The sequence below is a fragment of the Pleurodeles waltl genome, chromosome 3_1 (assembly GCF_031143425.1).
Source record: "Pleurodeles waltl isolate 20211129_DDA chromosome 3_1, aPleWal1.hap1.20221129, whole genome shotgun sequence".
Taxonomy (NCBI): Eukaryota; Metazoa; Chordata; class Amphibia; order Caudata; family Salamandridae; genus Pleurodeles; species Pleurodeles waltl.
This window is the reverse complement of record NC_090440.1, coordinates 882,892,929-882,914,066: the sequence shown is the minus strand read 5'-3', so window position 1 is coordinate 882,914,066 and position 21,138 is coordinate 882,892,929. Positions and strand designations below refer to the sequence as shown.

The following is a 21,138-nucleotide window of genomic DNA, read 5'->3' as shown; positions in this document are numbered from 1 at the left end:
ATGCTATGTATCATATTTCCGATTCGGTAATAGCGATTTCTTAAAATTCGCAAACGCCAATTGTGAGATGCAAATACCGAATCGCCCAAAAATTTGTGATTCGGTAACTGAAAATCGCAAATAGCAAAAATGGCAAACCGGAGCAGCCTGATGACATCACAAGCAGGAAGTGAGTCAGCCCATGCTGTTTCCAGGAGCCACCCCCATAGGAGCAGTGAGAGAGACACAGCCCAGCACCAGGGAGTCAGCATTGTGAGGAAGCCACCATCAAACTGCAACATGGCCAATGCTGGCAATGGGAAGGAGAAGGGAGACAGGAAGAGGAAGCAGAAATTCAGTGAGAAAGAATTGGAGGTGCTCATTGAGGAGCTTGTTGGGAATCATGATAGACTCTTTGGCAAGACCTCACTCCAAGTACCTGAGAGAGAGAAGCGGAAACTCTGGTCTGATGCTCAGTGGGTGTTGCGCAACGCTCTGTGGAGGAGATACGCAAGCGATGGTACGACTTGCGGTCCGTGCCAAGGAGAGGGCGGCCAGCAGGCTTAGAGAGGCACGGAGCACTGGAGGCGGACCATCCACCCACACACCGTCCACCCCTATGGAAGACCTGGTGGATGGCACATTGCTGCCAGAAGCTGACAGTGGTGTAACTGACATTGACACCTCAGGGACACCCAGGTCCAGCAAAGGTAAGGCCAGTAAATATGTGTATCCCCACATGTGCATGTACGCATGCCCCTTAGGAAATAGAATATAGCTTGATGCACAATGAAAAGTAGTCCATGTCACATCTTACAGTCAACTCCCCTCAAGAGGCGCCACGATGCAGGCAGACAGGGCACAGAAGAAGGAGTGGGCCCATCAATCTTTGGCGGCCTGGAAGCTTCCATGCTGAAGGTGCAGCGCCTGCAATGCAAACATTTGAAGTCACTGCACAGATAGTTAGTGTCTCACAATAACAATATGGGGTTACAAAACAAGCACTTGGAGACTCTGATTGAGGGACAGCAAAGAGTTGCTGAAAACTCCAAGGAGTTGACACAGGCCATTGGGGAACTATGCACAGAGATACGGCAGGAGCGCGCCAGCCAGCGCAGGCACCATCACCAATATTTGTCAAAGTTTGATACCTTTTGTAGATCAGTCAATCGGCTTGCAAGTTCAACAGCCCAGATATCACAGCGTGCCGTTGCCACACAGGTGGAGATGGCACATTGCAGTCGGGACATTGCACAGGGACTGGTGCAAATTACCAACGTAGTGGATGCCATGCAAACAGCACGCAGTGCCACAACCAGCGAACTGGGTGTTGGTGACAGTGAGGAGTCCTCTAGCCTCAGCAGTCTGACAGTCCCTGTGCCAGACACAGTACTGCAGGTGAACCTGCTACTAGAGGTGCCAGCGAGGGCACTGAGCACTCAAGTGGAGTGCGTGGAAGGAAGAAGTGATGTTGAGGGCTACAGGGGACCAACTCAACATGTAAAAATAAAGTCATGTTATGACGCTAATAGTGTGACACTGTTAATAGTTCATATCTGCCCATTGTGAATAGCCATGTCCTAATGACACATTGTTTACCTGAAGTCAAGGTAATAAAGATGCTAACTACTAAATACATATTATTGAAGTTGAGTTGTCATTACTTACATCAAAAATGGTTGCACGTGATGTCAGCACGTCTTTGCCCGCCTTCTGCTGCACTGGTCCTGTCTGCTGGTAGAAGGGTTGGTAAGGGATCATCATCCTCATCTGAGTCTGGCTCCGTGAGTTCCACTGGTATGCCCCTGGTGGTTGCTATGTTGTGCAGGATGGCACATGTGGCCACAATTTTTCATGTTATCTCAGGGCTGTACTGTAGTGCACCTCCACTCCTATGGATGCACCTGAAACTCCTCTTCAGCAGCCCAAAGTTGCGCTCCACCACATTGTGGGTAGCCCTATGTGCAGCATTGTACCTCTTCTCTTTTGGAGTGGCAGGGCTCAGGTAGGGCGTTATCCTATAGGTGCGCACTGCATAGGCACTGTCTCCTGAATGCACAGAGAGTAAAATAAGTACACCTGCTGTCTGACATCATGCTTACATCAATGCATTATTAAGAACTATCAAATTACTTAGTAGATATCCTTCCCCAAACTCCCCAGCCAGCAGTCTTGTGTGTATCCCGCTGTGGCAAAAGATGTAGGAGTCATGCGTGCTCCCTGGGTATCTGGCCACGAGATGGGTAATGATGTAGGAAGCATTGCATATCACCTGTATTTTCATAGAATTATGGTTTTTATGATTGCGATACACATACTCGGTGGCCGATGGTGGACAGATTGCTACATGTGTCCCATCAATGGCACCTAGGACATGTGGGAACTGTGCTATCTGGTAAAAATTAACTTTAGTTTGTTGTAATGCCTGTGGGGTGTTGGGGAATCTTATGTACAGTTGTATTCTGCTCAGCATGGAATTGAGAAATGCGTTGAAAAATCTAGAGAGGGCACTCTGTGATACCCCTCCAGCTGCTGCTATGACCCCTTGATAGCTCCCTGAGGCTAGTAGGTGCAGGAAGCATAATACCTGCACATGTGTGGATATGCTATTGGTCCTGTGTGTTGTGCGCTGCAGCATGGGTTGTAGCTCCGCTACAAGGTCAAGTATCATGGCTGAGCTTAACCTATACTTATCATAAATGTCCTCCTCAGTCTGCTCAAAAAGGGTAATGCACACTCTGAAAATGCGCTCCTGTCTCCTCCTCCCTCTCCTCAGACCTGCCAAGATCCTCATTCTCCTCACCATGACGTAGAGTGCAGCAATTGTGGAAGAGGGGCTGAGGCACTCTGGGACTCTTTATATAGGTTGCACCTGGTTACCACCTGGTTTCAATTCGTGGTAAATTGCATGTGCAAACGGCAATTCTGCAAATATTCGCTATTTGCGGATTTTTGCTACATCGCATTGCAATTCTGTTTTTGCGTGTTGCATTCTGCATCTCGCAAATAGTGGCACGATTTAGGAGATCGCTATCTGCGAATCGCTATTTTGTATCGCAATTAGCATTTCGCAAAAAGCGATTCGGAAAATCATATCGCTATTTGCGATACGCTGTTTGCGACACGCAAATTTGTGTCTCATTCACAAAAAATCGCTATTTTTGCGATTTCTTATTTTCCCACTGCGAATGCCTTTCATACATTGTAAAACACATTTTTGCATTCGCAAATGGGCATTTGCACCGTCTGCGAATGCAAAAAGGCTTGATACATCTGGCCCCAAATCCTTTTCCCCCATGGTCAGCTGTTGAGGGAGAATCCCCCCCCCAAAAAAATATTATCTTTAGCAATCCACACACCGATAAGTTTCAACAACAATGTTTACTCCCACATTACGACTGTTTACATGACTGGCATCCACAAGTTACCACCATTTGTTAAAGAAGATGAGGCCTCCCTGAAAAATAAAGCAATCCATTGGATCAGGGATGTTTGGAAATGTAATACTGTAATCCACTCAGACACAGGGCCTGATTTCGAATTTGGCGGTGTTGCCGCCAAACGGCCATGACAACGGACCTGAGAAGACCCTCAAGTCGACGGTATTCCTCCCACCGTATACAGTCCTGTAGGAGGTGTACTAGCGGCGGTTTTCCGACAGAGGGAGGACATCGCTGGACTCAATTAACATTGGGCAATGGAATATAGGTAAGTCACATACACACACACACACACACAAACACACACACACACACACACACACACACTGTACCTTTGTTGTTTGTGTCCCCCTGGAACACACAACACAACACACCATATACACACCATTATCCATTGCCATTCCACCACAACACAACACCTACATGCTGCAAACACGCATTGATGTACGTCCATGACACAACACACAGACAACACCTATTGGAGGGAGTCTGCTTTCACAGAACTGTGCCTTGGGACAACAGAATGTCAGAATGCAGGGGCTGTGCCACTTCTGCCAAATCAGTACTGTCATGAAAAAATACCTGACTAGCTAACAGGGCCATACTTGCCCTCCAAGCCTTACAGAGTGACAAGTAATTGTGGCAGCCCTAAAGGCACAACACTCTAGCCCCCTTTCTCAGGGAGGAGGGGAAAACAGGTCAGTCCTTTTCATACGTTATCTCAGTCATACCTAGTGGACATCTAGCCTGCCACTTGCCTGTGGCTTCCAGTTCCTGCTTGTTCCAGACTGATCCAGTGACACCGCAGTTGCCTGGGTTTTCCCGCTGGGTTTTTTCCAACTGGGTTTTCCACTCACCATTCATCCTGCCAACAGATGCCCCATCTACCTCAGGACCTACTTAATGCCATCCGCAGCGTGACCGCGCAAGGATGCACTCAGCGGGCACACCACTGGCGCACCAAAGGCAAGACCATCTGCACCCATCCGCTCCTGGACCATGCCCAGTGCCATGACCGCTGGTCCTCTTTCCACCCAAAGATGCATCTTCGCTGATCTCTACACCCTGAACCCCAGATGCTGTAGCAAACACTGCCATCACGCTGACACATACTCCACATTAGAACCTTTCACCTGCACCCACTGCCCCTTCCCCTGCCACAGCACACACACCACCCCTTCGACCAGCCCCACCCTGAACACGCCACAGACACCACCTGAACAAAAACCACACATCGCACCCTATGCGCCAGACTCCACACAGCAGGCATCCACGGTAAGGCCCTTCAATTGATACACTCCTCCCTGACAGGCAGAACACAGAATGTCAGGCCCCCACCACACCCGTCAGAACCTTCTGAAATCAATTGGAGTATCCTAAGGATCCTCATTTAGCCCAACACTGTTCAACATCTACATGACCACGCTCGCCCCAAACGTCACGAACTGCGGTATGAACATCGTCTCCTATGCTGATGACATCCAGCTGATCATCTCCATGTCTGAAAACCCCTCAACAACCAAGAAGAATTTCAAAAACGGGATGGAAGCAGTCACTACCTGGATGAAGGAGAGCTGCCTCAACTCCGACATGACCTGTGACCTCCCCCCTCAGCCTGGGATGACTCCTAGTGGCCCTCAACACTCGGCAGCCCACCCACTCCCACAGACCATGCACAAAACCTCAGTGTCATCCTCGACTCAGCCCTCACCATGACCAGACAGGTCAACTCAGTTGCATCCACCGCTTCCACACCCTCTGACTCCTACAGAAGATCATCAGGTGGATACCAACTGACTGCTCACAGACCGTGACACACAGGCTGATCACAAGCAGACCTGGTTACAGCAATGCTCTCTATGCCTGAGCAAGCTGCAACAAATCCAGAACACCGCCGGCAGATTCGTCCTGGACATCCCCCACCGAGAACACATCAGAAGACACCTGAGAGACCTGCACCAGCTCACTGTCAAGAAGGGGATCAACTTCAAACTCCTCGTACACGCCTACAGAGCCCTCCACAACATTGGACCCAACTACCCCAACCACCGCCTCACCTGGTACTCCCCTTCCAGACCTCTATGCTCATCCCAGCAGTGGCTTGCTTGCGTACCTCGCATAAAGAAGTTCTTGGCTGGAGGAAGATTTTTCACTTACCTGGCAGCTAAAGGTTGGAACTCCTTACCGCTCCACCTCAGACAGTCGCAACACTACCTCAATTCAGGAAGGCCCTCAAGACCTAGCTCTTCAACTGAACCCTGAGGACATACCTAATAGCACCATGAGACCCTATGGGTGAGCAGCGCATTCTAGAAATAATTTATTGGTTGATTGAACTCACATGGACCGATCACTCCATTGTCCACTTCGGTGTCTCCAGCCCCCACACCTCAACCCACAACATGGCCAGTGCCCCCCACCGGAAGTGGAAGAAAATCTCAGAGGCCAGCTGGGCAGACACCTTTAGCACCTCAATCCCGCTACTGCCACCAACCTCAAACAGAGTGGAAAAACTTCAACTCCTGGATCATCAATTGTGCTGACAGCATTGTCCCCATCAAGAGCAACAACCAGGGAAAATCCTCCAAAAAGGCCAGCTGGTACAATCAAGAACTCAGAACAGCAAAATGAGACAGCAAACAGCCAGAAAGGAGATGGCACACCAGAAAGAATGCCTCTGACAGAGCAGCCTTCAAGACCTCCCTCAACTACTACCACCTCCTGCTAATGGCAAAAAGAAGACAGCCCTTGCTACATGCATTGAAACCAGTGCCAACAACACCATGCAACTTTTCAACATCATTAAGGAATTCTCTAACCCAGCTGCCAGTGAAAACAACATCACACCTTCACAGGAGCTGTGTGATAACCTCGCCCACTTCTTCCATCACAATATTGCAACCATATGCAGAAACTTCAAACCCCAACCCACACCTACAGACTTCCTCGATAGATATGCCACCATCTCCACCCAGGATATCACCTCCACCATGAAATCCATCCACTTGGGAGCTCCCACAGACCCATGCCCACACCACATCTTCAACCTTGGAAACCAAAGGATCGGCCAGGCACTCGCCACCCTGCTCAATACCTCTATCACCACCCCAACATTTCCTGATGCCTGGAAACATGCCAAAGTCAGACCACTACTCAAAAACAATCGGCTGACTGCAACAAACCCCAAAACTACCAGCCAATCTACATGCTCCCATTCCCAGTAAAGGTACTGTAATAGATAATCAACAAGCAACTCATGAGGTACCTGGAGCAAAACCAGCTACCCGATGCCTCCCAATCTGGCTTCTGCAGCAATCACAGTAATGAAATTGTCCTTATTGCAGCCACCGATGATATTCAAACCCTCCTTGACCGAGGAGAAACAGCAGCTTTGATCCTCCTTGACCTTTTGACAGCCTTCAACACTGGATCCACCACATGCTGATCTAAAGACTTCACCACATTGGCATCCAAGGGGACACAGTCAGATGGATCACCTCCTACCTCATCGGAAGAACCTAGAGGACCCACCACCCAACTTTCGCCTCTGTACCCAAGGAGATCACCTGCAGTGTTCCCCAGGGTTCATCCATCAGCACCACGCTCTTCAACGCATAAATGATCCTGCTGGCCAACATCGTCAGATCCCACGGTCTCAACATAATTTCCTATGCAGGTGACACCCAACACATCCTCTCACTCACCGACATCCCCTCCACCACCCGAACCAGCTTCCACAAATGCATGACAAGCGTTGCTGACTGGATGAAGAACAACTGACTTAGCTGCACACAGACAAGATGGAAGTACAAATCTTTAGCAATAGCAGCAGCACATGGAATGAATCCTGGTGGCCATCAGTCCTAGGACCAGCACCCACTCCCTCCGACCATGTCAGAAACCTAGAAATCATCATTGACAACCAGCTCACCATGAAATCACAGCTCAACACTCTCTCCCCGTCTGCTTCCTCACTTTGTGCATGCTGCATAAGATCTTCAAGTGGCTACCCCTACACATGAGACGCACCATGACACAGGCTCTCATCACCAGCCAATTGGACTTCACAACACCCTCTACGTAGGAATCACCACACAACTCCTACAGAGACTTCAGATCATACAGAACTCCACAGCCAGACTTATCCTTGGCCTTCTCCGATGAACCCACATCACAGCCAACCTCAGGCAACTCCACCGGCTCCCCATACAGAAAAGATGCCACTTGAAGCTGCTGACCCATGCTCACAAGGCTCTACACAACCAAGGGCCTACGTACATTAACCAGGCCTGAAGGTCCACCAACCTTCAAGAAGACTACACTCTGCCTCCCTTTCACTTGCCTATACTCCCCGCATCTACTGAAGCAGAAGTGGAGGAGCTTCCTTCTCTCACATCACAGCAAAAACCATGAACAGCCTCCCATGCACCTATGAACCATCACCTCACTTTCAGAATTCCAAATGGCCCTCAAGATCTGGCTGTTTGAATAAGCCTCCGGGACCTGCAGGCACCTGGATGCCCTATTGGATGATTAGCCTTGCTTTCATTAATCCTGATTGAATGATTGATAGCAACAGTAAAAAATACACAATCAAAGTATGCAATATATTTATTGCAATGAACGTAATCTATTATGAAGCAAATTAGATGCAATTACAGCACTGACAACAATTATAAAAATCAGAATAGCAGTTAGAAAACACACAAATAGTGCCAGCATAATGCAAATCTGATGGCCTGTGCCTACCCTGTAATTATATGCGTAGAAAGGCTAATATTATTATTTACGATCTCTGGGAGTGGAGAACCCCATACCTCTGTTTACCTAGTCAAGTGGTCCTCATAGGGAAGTGTAAACACAGTTGACACAGGCTGTATGCCCCAGAGGGCATATCAAGTCTGCAAGAATCATTGTCTCTAAAAATGAATACTACATAACATAATTTATAACGTTAGCTTCAGACAGTAAAAAACTACTGAGTTATGTCTATAGAAGCCTGAGAACGATTGCCGGACAGAGAGAAAACAACACCTGGCACTTGTTCCCACTGAGCAGTTGGAGAATGTACAGACAGAATCCCAGGAAAGTGAATGTACAGCAAATGAAATTACAGTATGTTTCAAACAACGGCCCAAAAAGAAAAAATGAACAATATACAACAATGGAAGGCAAAGATATTATGATTTCTAGCGTACTAAAGAATGAGGGATAAATATAGTGAGTCCATGCATTGGCCTCATTACACACCCACACACGACAGAATCACAAAAACCAACACAACTATGCATTCATCTATACAAACACAACTACACACATCACGACAATGACCACCACACAACAACACTCCCTGAATGTTGCAGTCAGCAACACAAAACAATGCACAACATACACAACAACATCAATGCCATACGCAAGTGGCACACATATTAACACAGCCATATCACGGGGCGTGGCCAAGATGGCGATCGGAGCAGCAGCATAAACCGCAGCTCCGTCGCCCAGCCCGTACAATCATCCTGATATCAATTACTTAGCCCTCCCTGGGGGCAGGGTGAGGAAGCTGTTCGAGGGTCCCCGAGGTTCTGCACCAACGCCTAAGCTTGCGACATCGGAGAAGCTCTAATCTCGGAGCTGCGACCCAAAGAAAGCACACCGCCGCGCTCGGCGCTAGCCTCGCGGGCAGCTCAGCCCAACCGCTTGTGAGCCGCGCTCACCGGAACCGGCATTCGTTTTCAGCCGCTACGTATCGGAGGTAAGGGCTTGCCGCCGCGTCCCCGTCGTGCGCGCCGAAGCTGCCAGCTGGCTAGAAAAGGAGCCGCTCTGCGCGCACAGGGCCGGCCGAGTCCCTCCCGCAGGCGTCCTTGCTCGTGGAACACGGCGCCGGAGCGCGCGTATACTAGCTCAGTCGCCCGAGTCCCGCCTTGAAATTAGGCTTCATATCTGTGTCAGCTGCAACTTAATTTGGATGTTATTAGCGGCGCGCGAGGCGGCCGGAGGAAGGGAAAAAATAAATAAATAAATAAATAAATAAATAAATAAAGGGCATAATTGTGCAATTGAAGGATCGACCGCCGCCATTTTAAGTACCTTTGACCTTAGGGAGACAAATTTCCTATAGCTCAGTAACAGTATACCAGCCAGCAAACTTAACCAAACTGCACAAGCATTCCCCTCAAACGCGCTGCATATCGGGGATACTGACTGGCGTCACTTAAACAAGTACAACACCTCAAGCCCCACTATGCCCCCTCTAGGGCACCAAGTGTGTTAGCACTGGCAAAGACAATGTAACAGGCGCAAGTGGGTAGTAACAGGGTCAGTATGAACTGTGAACACATCCTTTGGACTACAAGAAGCGTAAACCAAAATATAAGAAAAGCTCCCTGAAGAAACCCTCCAGCTTGCAGTCCCGTAACAAGTTAAACATTTCTTTCAACGAATCCCAAATGCTCAGCACAAGTAATGCCTCCACTTGATAGGGAAACGCCATACCCACGCCTCCTCTTTACGCGCTATCTGGACTCGGCCGACTCCACCAACTGCAGTCTCTTTAAACAGATAGTCAGCCCCCTCCGGCTGCTCCTTTCTCGCTAAATTGCCAGTCGCCTGCCCCAGTCGTCCGGCTTACCACAATACTTGATTGGATAAGCTTTAGCCGCTGCGGGCCCGACTGCGACACTACATCCATAGCCACTGTCACAACTCTCAAATGGTAAAGCCAAAAACCACTCGGGCCCCCCTCACCAAAATGGATCAAACTACAACAACCCATCCGGAAGCGCACGCCAATGCGCAATCAACATTACAGAAGCTGGAACTAACTTTACAATCACACACTTCACAATTCGAAAAAATCCTGCAAGCCATCCTAGACACTAAGACCACCTTGGAAGCCAAAATAGGCTCGGTAACAGAGGACCTCAATATCCTCCGCACCGAACAACACGCACTAGCAGACAGAGTATCCGAACTCGAAAAAGATATGGCGCCTTTACCAGGCACCACGGCAGACCTGCAACTACAGCTATCGCAATTATCAACAGAAGTTGATTCCTTAAAGCGCAGAACTGAAGATGCAGAAGGCAGATCTCGTCGCAACAACATACGCCTGGTCGGTTTTCCCGAACGCGCTGAGGGCTTAAGCACAGAGCTGTTTATCGAGCAATGGCTAATAGACACAATCCTCAAAAATAATATCCCGAAGTTCTTCTCAGTTGAAAGAGCACACAGAATTCCAGGCAAACCCCCAGCACCGGGCTCGCAACCCCGCCCCCTCATAATAAGACTCCTTAACTACCGAGACAGAGACTTAATCCTCCAGTTATTCCGCAAATCAGGCCCAGTGTGCTACGAAAATGCCACGATAACAGCTTACCCGGACTTTACGGCAGAAGTACAAAAAAAACGTAACTCCTTCTACAGTGTTAAGGCATGCCTTCGCAGACATGATATCAAATATGCACTGATGTTCCCTGCCAGACTTCGGGTACAGGTTGAATCCCGCTCCTTCTTCTTCACCACGGAAGACGCTTGGACCTGGCTACACGCCAAAGGCCTAGCCGACCCGTCAGATGCAAGCACTCAAATCGACAATAGATCTTTCTCAACGAGGCACCGTAAGCAACGCAGGAGACAAGAAGCCAGACCCTCACCCGAGCAGGCAAAATCTGAGCGCTCTCGGCTCCTCCGCACAACATCCAGTTTTGTCAATGCTCCCTCCTCCGCTTCGCCTTCGCAAACCGAAATCGAACAGGAACAAGTCCTAAACTCTGACTCAGCTGAGTCCACATGTGGCCCTCTTCTCACACCACGCACAGCAGACGACATCTGAAGAACATTCAACCCAGATCACTTGAAGCCTAAAAAGTTTCATTGCAACTTTTATAAGGCTCCTACACGTTGTCTAGCGCTCAACAGGTGCCCCCCGCCCGCCGCGTTTCGCCCCTTAAAATATGCGAAACCCGGGCTGGGTAAAACAAAACAATACCTTTGCACCGATGCCAACTGGCACCCCCCTGCTCCATATGGACAATCACCCCATACTGGATTTTTCCGGTATTGTTTTTTATATGTTATTAGTTCATTTGATGTATATTGTTTTAGCATGCACCTTTATATTAGGAGCACGTAGCTATAGTAGAAGGGTGGAATATAAAAACAGCGACAAACATACAAGGGTTGCTGACTGCAGCAACAAAAATACTGCTCGCAGCTTGTTTCTTGAATGTCGGCCAGCTACAGCGACTGAGTCCCATAATAATGTCAATACCGGGTTGTCAGTTGGGTACAACCCCGTTCATATAATACACACAATACTACTATGGCCACTCACAGACACCTGGGAACCCTAAAATACAAAATACTCACTTGGAACGTTAAGGGTATGGTAAATCATCGGAAACGTCAAAGGGTTCACGCCTTTCTTACAAGACATCAGATACACATAGCATTCCTACAGGAGACACATTTCACTAAACCTATCCTGGACACCACACATACAAAATGGAAGGGGCAATTATACGCTACCACTACTTCATCCTTTGCTCGTGGAGTAGCAATCTGGATAGCACCAAGTGTCCCGTTCACGTCCTCCCGCGCGCAATGCGATCCAAACGATAGATATGTAATACTTGAAGGTGTCCTACACGGGTCTCCGTTGGCGTTGGTTGCACTATACTCCCCAAACTCGAACCAGCGCAACTTTTTATCCACGCTCAATCCAGGCAACTTAAGCGACCCTACATTGGAGAGTATATGGGGTGGCGACTTTAATAGTGTCCTTGACACTCATATGGATCGCTCATTCCCCCCACTTAATGCAGCTCCCGCCAAGCGTGCTTCAGAATCCCTAGCACACTGGGCATTAAATAACGGAATAAGTGATATATGGAGGGTGCATCACCCTACTCAGCGCGAATATTCTTACTTCTCCCCAGTCCATAGACTACATACTAGGATAGACTTATTCTTTGTATCCGCTACCGTCAATTATAAAATATGCTCATCGGAATATTTAGCACGCACAATATCAAATCACAACCCACTATGCCTAACATTGAGATGGGGACACAAACAAACTCGGATATCAACATGGCGTATGCAACCAGAAGCCCTTCTAGACCCACCTTTTCAAAAAGATATTTCCAAAAGCTTAACCGATTACTTTCTATCAAACAAAAATACAACCTCTTCCCGTGCCATAGAATGGGACGCTCACAAAGTGGTGATAAGGGGTCAGTGATTATCGGCCACGGTGGGGGTCAGAAAGGTACTCATTAAGGAACTACAAGACTTAGAGTTAAAGCTTCGCAACGCAGAAAATGCAAATGATAACAGCGAACCTGCATTGGCAACACTACATCTGCTTAGGGCTTCCCATAAGGAGACAGACAACAGACTGTGTAAGCATGATTACAGACACTATAGGACCAGACAACACGCCGAAGGTGATAGATCTGGTAGATTGTTAGCTTGGCTAACTCGGCAACCATCACAACCAACACCCATTGGTGCAATACGCCTAAATCCTGACACAATCGTTAATACCCAAGAAGGTATAAATGATGCCTTCTCCACATATTATCGGAGCCTATATACGCCCCCTTCACCACCTCCAGAGCAACATATTATTAACACACTAAGCCTGGTCCCCCAAAATCAACTTATCCTTGATAATACCGCCACTCTAGATGGCCCCGTTACTATTGAAGAGGTGCGCCTTGCATTATCACAAATAGCATGCAATAAAACACCTGGCTCAGACGGTTTACCGATAGAATACTATAAGTCCCATGCTTCCCTATTATTACATCCACTAATAGAAGTATTTAACGAAGCACACCATAAATTGCAATTGCCGGACTCAATGTGCGAAGCACTGATAGTTGTCCTCCCAAAACCAGGCCGCGACCCTCTAGATGTTAAATCATACAGGCCGCTCTCCTTGCTGAACACAGACTGCAAACTATTAGGTAAAATTCTCGCAAATCGCCTCCTCCCTTATTTACCGACTCTGATACACCATGTTCAATCAGGCTTTATCCCTGGCAGAAGTACTTTTCTGAACATTAGAAGACTGCTACACATAATACATAGTAATACAAACTCGGTAGCAGTCGCCTTATCCTTAGATATAGAAAAAGCATTCGACACACTTAGTTGGAACTATTTGCTACACACTCTTAAAGCGTTCGGCTTTGGTGTCGGTTTCATTAACTGGATTAGGACGCTCTACTCTAGGCCCATTGCCCGAGTTAAAAATGGACAAGTTATTTCTGAAGCATTCCCAATAGGCAGAGGCACCAGACAGGGCTGTCCTTTATCTCCATTGCTGTTCGCTATTGCTATGGAGCCACTAGCGATCAAACTGCGGAGCCACGCACACATATGGGGTATACCGGAGGCTAACACTCACCACGTCGTTTCTATGTACGCAGACGACACTTTAATATACCTGCGAGACCATTCAGCCCACATGGCTGAGGCCCTGCAGTTGCTGGACTCCTTTGCTGTCGCATCCGGGCTATATGTCAACTGGTCCAAATCAAGCATATTCCCCATTTCTCCGTCCCTGGTAGCTCACCATATGTCGCTACCACAATACAAACTGCCCTGGTGACATACAACCTTTAAATACCTGGGCGTGCAAATTTATCACTCTATCATGGATCTAAAAGAAGGAAACATAGATAGAATCCTAGGTTCCGTTCGCGGCTCAATTCCCTTCTGGAGCTCACTCCCCCTATCTCCAATGGGCCGTGTGGCAATAGCCAAAATGCTTATCCTTCCAAGGTTTCTATATTATTTTACAGCTCTCCCGCTGTGTTTACCGCGTTCCTTTTTTAATAAGCTGCAATCAATGCTAACGGACTTACTCTGGGGTAAAGACAGACACAGAGTGGCGCTGTCAACAACGCAACATCCGCAGGAGAAGGGTGGATTGGGAATGCCTAATTTCGAAAGATATTACGCAGCCGCCCAATTATCATGGCTGTCTACCTGGCTATGCGACACCCCGACGCCTGAAAGCAGGATGCTACAGACACACATACCATCACAGAGGCTGCTACTCTTGTTACTAAATAGTACCCCCCATACGTCCCCAAGACTAATATTACTAGAGGCAGCTCGATTCTGCTGGCGTAGATATGTCCAAACCAAGTCCACATTTTTCCCCTATTCGCTTCTGCTTCCACTACTCCAACTCCCGGACACTCAAAAACTGTCAATACACCACGATACACGCGGATTGAACATGCTCCAATTGGGTGACTTATACTCCTGCTCCGTGCTGCGTACTTTCCCTGAACTGGTAACCGCAGGCACTATGCAAAAGGGGGCCTTCCTAACATTTAACGCTATAAGACTATTGCTTAATAAGATCTGGGGCGTAGTAGACTCGGAACCTCCCGAATCCTCGCTGCTTACTATTATATTAACTATTGGCAACTCAAAGTGTATTATTACCACATTATATAAAGCATTGCTAGAAGGAATAAGCACAACATTACCAAATGTAAAGGCGCGCTGGGACGCTGTCCTCCCTACCCCACTATCACAGGAGACTTGGATCACTGCTCTCACAACAATCAAATCAGTGTCCCGTAATCCTTGCCTACGTTACACTCAATTTAATTACCTTCACCAATCATACTTATCACCAGCTCGCATCCAGAAAATCTACCCCCACACAACTCCAACATGCCCTAGATGCGCTACACCAGCAGCTGATTTCTACCATATGGTTTGGGAATGCCAAACCATAAACCTGGCCTGGCAACGCGTGACGGAGGTTACAGCAGAGATCTCATCCCACACCCTCGTACCCACCCCTGATTCCTGCTTACTCGGCATAAGGCATCGCACTAAAGCAGACAAACACACGCACAGGTTTATCGACCTGGCTTTCGTGGTGCATAAACGCCTGATAGCAACACATTGGAAAGCTCCGCATGCTCCTTCTTACGCGTCATGGCTACGAGAGTTATGCAGCCGCTCTCAGGCTGAAGCCCAGACACTTCGCTCGCTACAACATAGAGGTCTTAATCTAGCTGGCCTGGAGACATGGGACACATTTGTGGTTGCAATGGAGGCCAGAGATGACATGTATCCCCCATGAACAGATATCGTCCCATTGCATTCCACAGCCTGAGCTGACGCTGTTGAAGCAAGGGCCGCACAGCAGCAACCTTGGTTTGCTCTTAAATACATTCATCACTACTATTCTTCTTCTCCTGCGGTAGATATTTCTAATCTGCGCCTAATGACTTCTCACACGCTCATATAAGCCTGTAATACACAATCACAACAAGTTAAATAGTCCTGCCCCTGAACCTGTCAACACCACGAACATCCTTAACACTCCTGAAGTGAGTACCACATCAGTAACGGACATCGTTAGCATCCGGTCAATCCCCGTAAGCTGCAATCAGCCCTCATAACAGCTCGTATGTTAAATACCACTGCATTCTCCTTTTACAACGCCCTTAACTCTCTCACATTATTAAGTTAAGTTGTTAAAGTTTTCCCTTTTGTTATCTCCGCTCTCTACCAATCCCCCTTTCCCCCCCTTTCTCTTTGACCCTCTTGAAGTGGCAATGCTGTGGAAAACAAAATTATATAATTGTGTAAATGTAATGCAAAACAACATACAGCTACTGTATTGATGTGTGCAGTTTGTGTTTAACCCCTTAGCTGCTGTGCCTTTCCCCCCCCAGTGCTGAGCCCTTTTTTTGGCTATTTGGGGTAGTTCGCGCTTAGGGCTTCATAACTTTTTGTCCACATAAGCTAACCACGCCAAATTTGCGTCCTTTTTTTCCAACATCCTAGGGATTCTAATGGTACCCAAAGTTGGTGGTTTCCCCTGGAGGAGACCAAGAAAATAGCCAAAATACAGTGAAAATTTAGTTTTTTCCAAAAAAATGGGAAAAAAGGGCTGCCGAAGAAGGCTTGTGTGTTTTTCCCTGAAAATGCCATCAACAAAGGGTTTCTGGTGCTGAAATCACTATCTTCCCACCTTTCAGGAACGGGCAGACTTGAATCAGAAAACCAAATTTTTCAACACAAATTTGGCATTTTACTGGGACATACCCCATTTCTACTATATTTGGTGCTTTCAGCCTCCTTCCAGTTAGTGACAGGAATGGGTGTGAAACCAATTCTGGATCCCGGAATGCTAAACATTTCTGAAAACTAGACAAAATTCTGAATTCAGCAAGGGGTCATTTGTGTAGATCCTACAAGGTTTTCCTACAGAAAATAACAGCTGAAATAAAAAAATATTGAAATTGAACTGAAAACAACAGCCATTTTTCTTTATGTTTTACTCTGTAACTTTTTCCTGCGATGTCAGATTTCTGAAAGCAATATACCGTTTTGTCTGCTGGACTCTTCTGGTTGCGGGGATATAAAGGGCTTGTAGGTTCATCAAGAACCCTAGGTACCCAGAGCCAATAAATGAGCTGCACCCTGCAGTTGGTTTTCATTCTATACTGGGTATACAGCAATTCATTTGCTGAAATATGAAGAGTGAAAAAGAGGTATCAAGAAAACCTTTGCATTTCCAAAATGGGATCAAGATAAGGTTTTGAGGAGCAGTGGTTATTTGCACATCGCTGAATTCCGAGGTGCCCATACTAGCATGTGAATTGCAGGGCATTTCTCAAATAGACGTCTTTTTTACACACTCTCTTATATTTGGAAGGAAAAAATGTAGAGAAAGATAAGGGGCAATAACACTTGTTTTGCTATTCTGTGTTCCCCCAAGTCTCCCGATAAAAATGATACCTCACTTGTGTGGGTAGGCCTAGTGCCCGCGACAGGAAATGCCCCAAAACACAACATGGACACATCCTATTTTTTTTATAGAAAACACAGCTGTTTTTTCCAAAGTGCCTACCTGTAGATTTTGGCCTCTAGCTCAGCCGGCACATAGGGAAACCTACCAAACCTGTGCATTTCTGAAAACTAGAGACCTAGGGGAATCCAAGGAGGGGTGACTTGCGGGGCTCGGACCAGGTTCTGTTACCCAGAATCCTTTGCAAGCCTCAAAAAGTGGCTAAAAAAACAAGTTTTCCTCACATTTCGGTGACAGAAAGTTCTGGAATCTGAGAGGAGCCACAAATTTCCTTCCACCTGGCGTTCCCCCAAGTCTCCCGATAAAAATGATACCTCACTTGTGTGGGTAGGCCTAGCGCCCGCGACAGGAAACGCCCCAAAGCGCAACGTGGACACATCCAAATTTTTGGAAGAAAACAGAGGTGTTTTTTGAGAAGTGCCTACCTGTAGATTTTGGCCTCTAGCTCAGCCGGCACCTAGGGAACCCTACCAAACCTGTACATTTCTGAAAACTAGAGACCTAGGGCAATCCAAGGAGGGGTGACTTGCGGGGCTCGGACCAGGTTCTGTTACCCAGAATCCTTTGCAAACCTCAAAAAGTGGCTAAAAAAACAAGTTTTCCTCACATTTCGGTGACAGAAAGTTCTGGAATCTGAGAGGAGCCACAAATTTCCTTCCACCCGGTGTTCCCCCAAGTCTCCCGATAAAAATGATACCTCACTTGTGTGGGTAGGCCTAGCGCCCGCGACAGGAAACGCCCCAAAGCACAACGTGGACACATCCAAATTTTTGGAAGAAAACAGAGGTGTTTTTTGAGAAGTGCCTACCTGTAGATTTTGGCCTCTAGCTCAGCCGGCACCTAGGGAAACCTACCAAACCTGTGCATTTCTGAAAACTAGAGACCTAGGCCAATCCAAGGAGGGGTGACTCGCGGGGCTCGGACCAGGTTCTGTTACCCAGAATCCTTTGTAAACCTCAAAAAGTGGCTAAAAAACAAGTTTTCCTCCCATTTCGGTGACAGAAAGTTCTGGAATCTGAGAGGAGCCACAAATTTTCTTCCACCCGGCGTTCCCCCAAGTCTCCCGATAAAAATGATACCTCACTTGTGTGGGTAGGCCTAGTGCCCGCGACAGGAAATGCCCCAAAACACAACATGGACACATCCTATTTTTTTTATAGAAAACACAGCTGTTTTTTCCAAAGTGCCTACCTGTAGATTTTGGCCTCTAGCTCAGCCGGCACATAGGGAAACCTACCAAACCTGTGCATTTCTGAAAACTAGAGACCTAGGGGAATCCAAGGAGGGGTGACTTGCGGGGCTCGCACCAGGTTCTGTTACCCAGAATCCTTTGCAAACCTCAAAAAGTGGCTAAAAAAACAAGTTTTCCTCACATTTCGGTGACAGAAAGTTCTGGAATCTGAGAGGAGCCACAAATTTCCTTCCACCTGGCGTTCCCCCAAGTCTCCCGATAAAAATGATACCTCACTTGTGTGGGTAGGCCTAGCGCCCGCGACAGGAAACGCCCCAAAGCGCAACGTGGACACATCCAAATTTTTGGAAGAAAACAGAGGTGTTTTTTGAGAAGTGCCTACCTGTAGATTTTGGCCTCTAGCTCAGCCGGCACCTAGGGAAACCTACCAAACCTGTGCATTTCTGAAAACTAGAGACCTAGGGCAATCCAAGGAGGGGTGACTCGCGGGGCTCGGACCAGGTTCTGTTACCCAGAATCCTTTGCAAACCTCAAAAAGTGGCTAAAAAAACAAGTTTTCCTCACATTTCGGTGACAGAAAGTTCTGGAATCTGAGAGGAGCCACAAATTTCCTTCCACCCGGCGTTCTCCCAAGTCTCCCGATAAAAATGATACCTCACTTGTGTGGGTAGGCCTAGCGCCCGCGACAGGAAATGCCCCAAAACAGAACGTGGACACATCACATTTTTTCATAGAAAACAGTGCCTACCTGTGGATTTTGGCCTCTAGCTCAGCCGGCACCTGGGGAAACCTAGCAAACCAGCACATTTTTTAAAACTAGAAACCTAGGGGAATCCAAGATGAGGTGACTTGTGGGGCTCGGACCAGGTTCTGTTACCCAGAATCCTTTGCAAACCTCAAAATGTGGCTAAAATACCACGTTTTCCTCACATTTCGGTGACAGAAAGTTCTGGAATCTGAGAGGAGCCACAAATTTCCTTCCACCCAGCGTTCCCCGAAGTCTCCCGATAAATATGATACCTCACTTGTGTGGTTAGGCCTGGTGCCTGCAACAGGAATAGATCACACAACGGTCAATGTTGGTCCTTACGTGAGGCAGCTGTTGACCCTGGGGTGATCCATTCCTGACACAGGCACTAGGTGTAGGCACTCAAGTGGGGTAGTGTTTTTATCAGGACAGGTGAGGAGTCACTGGGTGGTAGGAATGTTGTGGATCCCAGCATATTCCTGTAGTTTGTGTGACAGAAATGCGAGAAAAATAGAGTTTTTTTTCAACATTTCAGCTTTGCAGGGTATTCTGGGTAAGAAAACTTTGGGGAATCCACACAAGTCACACCTCTGTGGACTCCCCCGAATGTCTAGTTTCCAGAAATGTTTGGGTTTAGTGTGTTTCTCTATATGGCCGCCGAATCCAGGACCAAAAACACAGGTGCCTGCCTTACAAAACCAGTTTGTTTTGCCATAGACAATTTTGATGTCTCCACAATATGATTTGGGTGGTGGAATTTGGGGCTGAACTAAATTGGTGAGCTCCCAAGAGAGCACTCTCTCTCTGCTTGCCGCCGCATTCACCTGCTCTCTGGGTTGGCCTAACCCACTATTACCCAGTTGCACGAACAGCTTGCGAAGGGACAGCAGGACTGTCCTCATCACCTCCCTCATAATGTACTGGAAGAGGAGTTTTCGAATGGGACTCCTCTGACTGAAAAATCACTCCCAGAGTCTGCGCCATTGTCCTATCCCTCAGATGCTGTCTCAGTATCTGATGTCTCAGTCTCTGATCCTATGTCAGAGCGGTCCTCTATAACCCGAGTGCAGGCAGCAGTCATCCATCAAGATGCCATCTCTGCTATTGGCTAAACTGTTGCTCTAAAACACTAGCCTACGTAGACAGTCACAAAATCAATGGTGTGTGTGAGATACGTGCAACAGTAGAGGCCACCTTACCTGCGCTTCTTCCCTCAATCAGCACGTACTTTCAAGACACTCAAAAAACACCTTGTCACATACCATTCGTCACAGTCTTTAGCACCTCCTGCGCCCAGTCCAACAATCATTATTGGTGCTCCCACTCCCTCCTCCTCGGATTCCCTCATTACCACCCAGCAAAAGTGCCCTTCATCTCTCCATAGACTTTACTAATGTACTCAGCTATTTACATAAAATACAGATGTGCTCTTTGCAGTAGGCATATAAACCTTCTGCGCTTCTTTATGGCACTAAAACTGCCACTAGACAAGTCGGACCCTTTTCCCCCCAGGGAAACCACACACATATTGACAAAAGTGATGTATATATGACAGCCAACCACCTGAAACTCAACTCAAGCAAAACCGAAATAATCCTCTTTGGCCCTCACCAAAAAAACCTGGGACCCCCCATGGTGGCCCACCACACTAGGCCCTGCACCCACCCCCGCCAACTACACACGCAACCTCAGCATCATCCTAGACTCCTCCCTCTCTATGACCCAACAAATCAACGCTCTTACCTCCTCATGCTTCAACAAACTCCGTATACTGAAAAACATTCAAATGGATCCCCACAGAGACCAGAAAAACTGTCACTCACGCACTCATCAGCAGCAGGCTTGATTACAGAAACGCCCTCTACGCCGGCACCACTCTAAAACTCAAGTGCAAACTACACGCATCCAGAACTCAGCAGCA

At 47.6% G+C, this 21,138-nt stretch overlaps 1 long non-coding RNA gene across 1 annotated transcript in view; it reads right to left on the bottom strand.

Annotated features, from left to right (window-relative positions):
- Window positions 1-744: 744 nt before the first annotated feature.
- The window catches only part of LOC138284741 (uncharacterized), a 229,526-nt gene continuing 209,132 nt past the window's right edge, over window positions 745-21,138 (bottom strand). The window contains exons 2-3 of the long non-coding RNA XR_011201452.1: window positions 1,648-2,028; window positions 745-906 (exon numbers count right to left, since the gene is read on the bottom strand). This is a non-coding gene — a long non-coding RNA (uncharacterized lncRNA). The remainder of the gene's footprint in view (window positions 907-1,647; window positions 2,029-21,138) is intronic.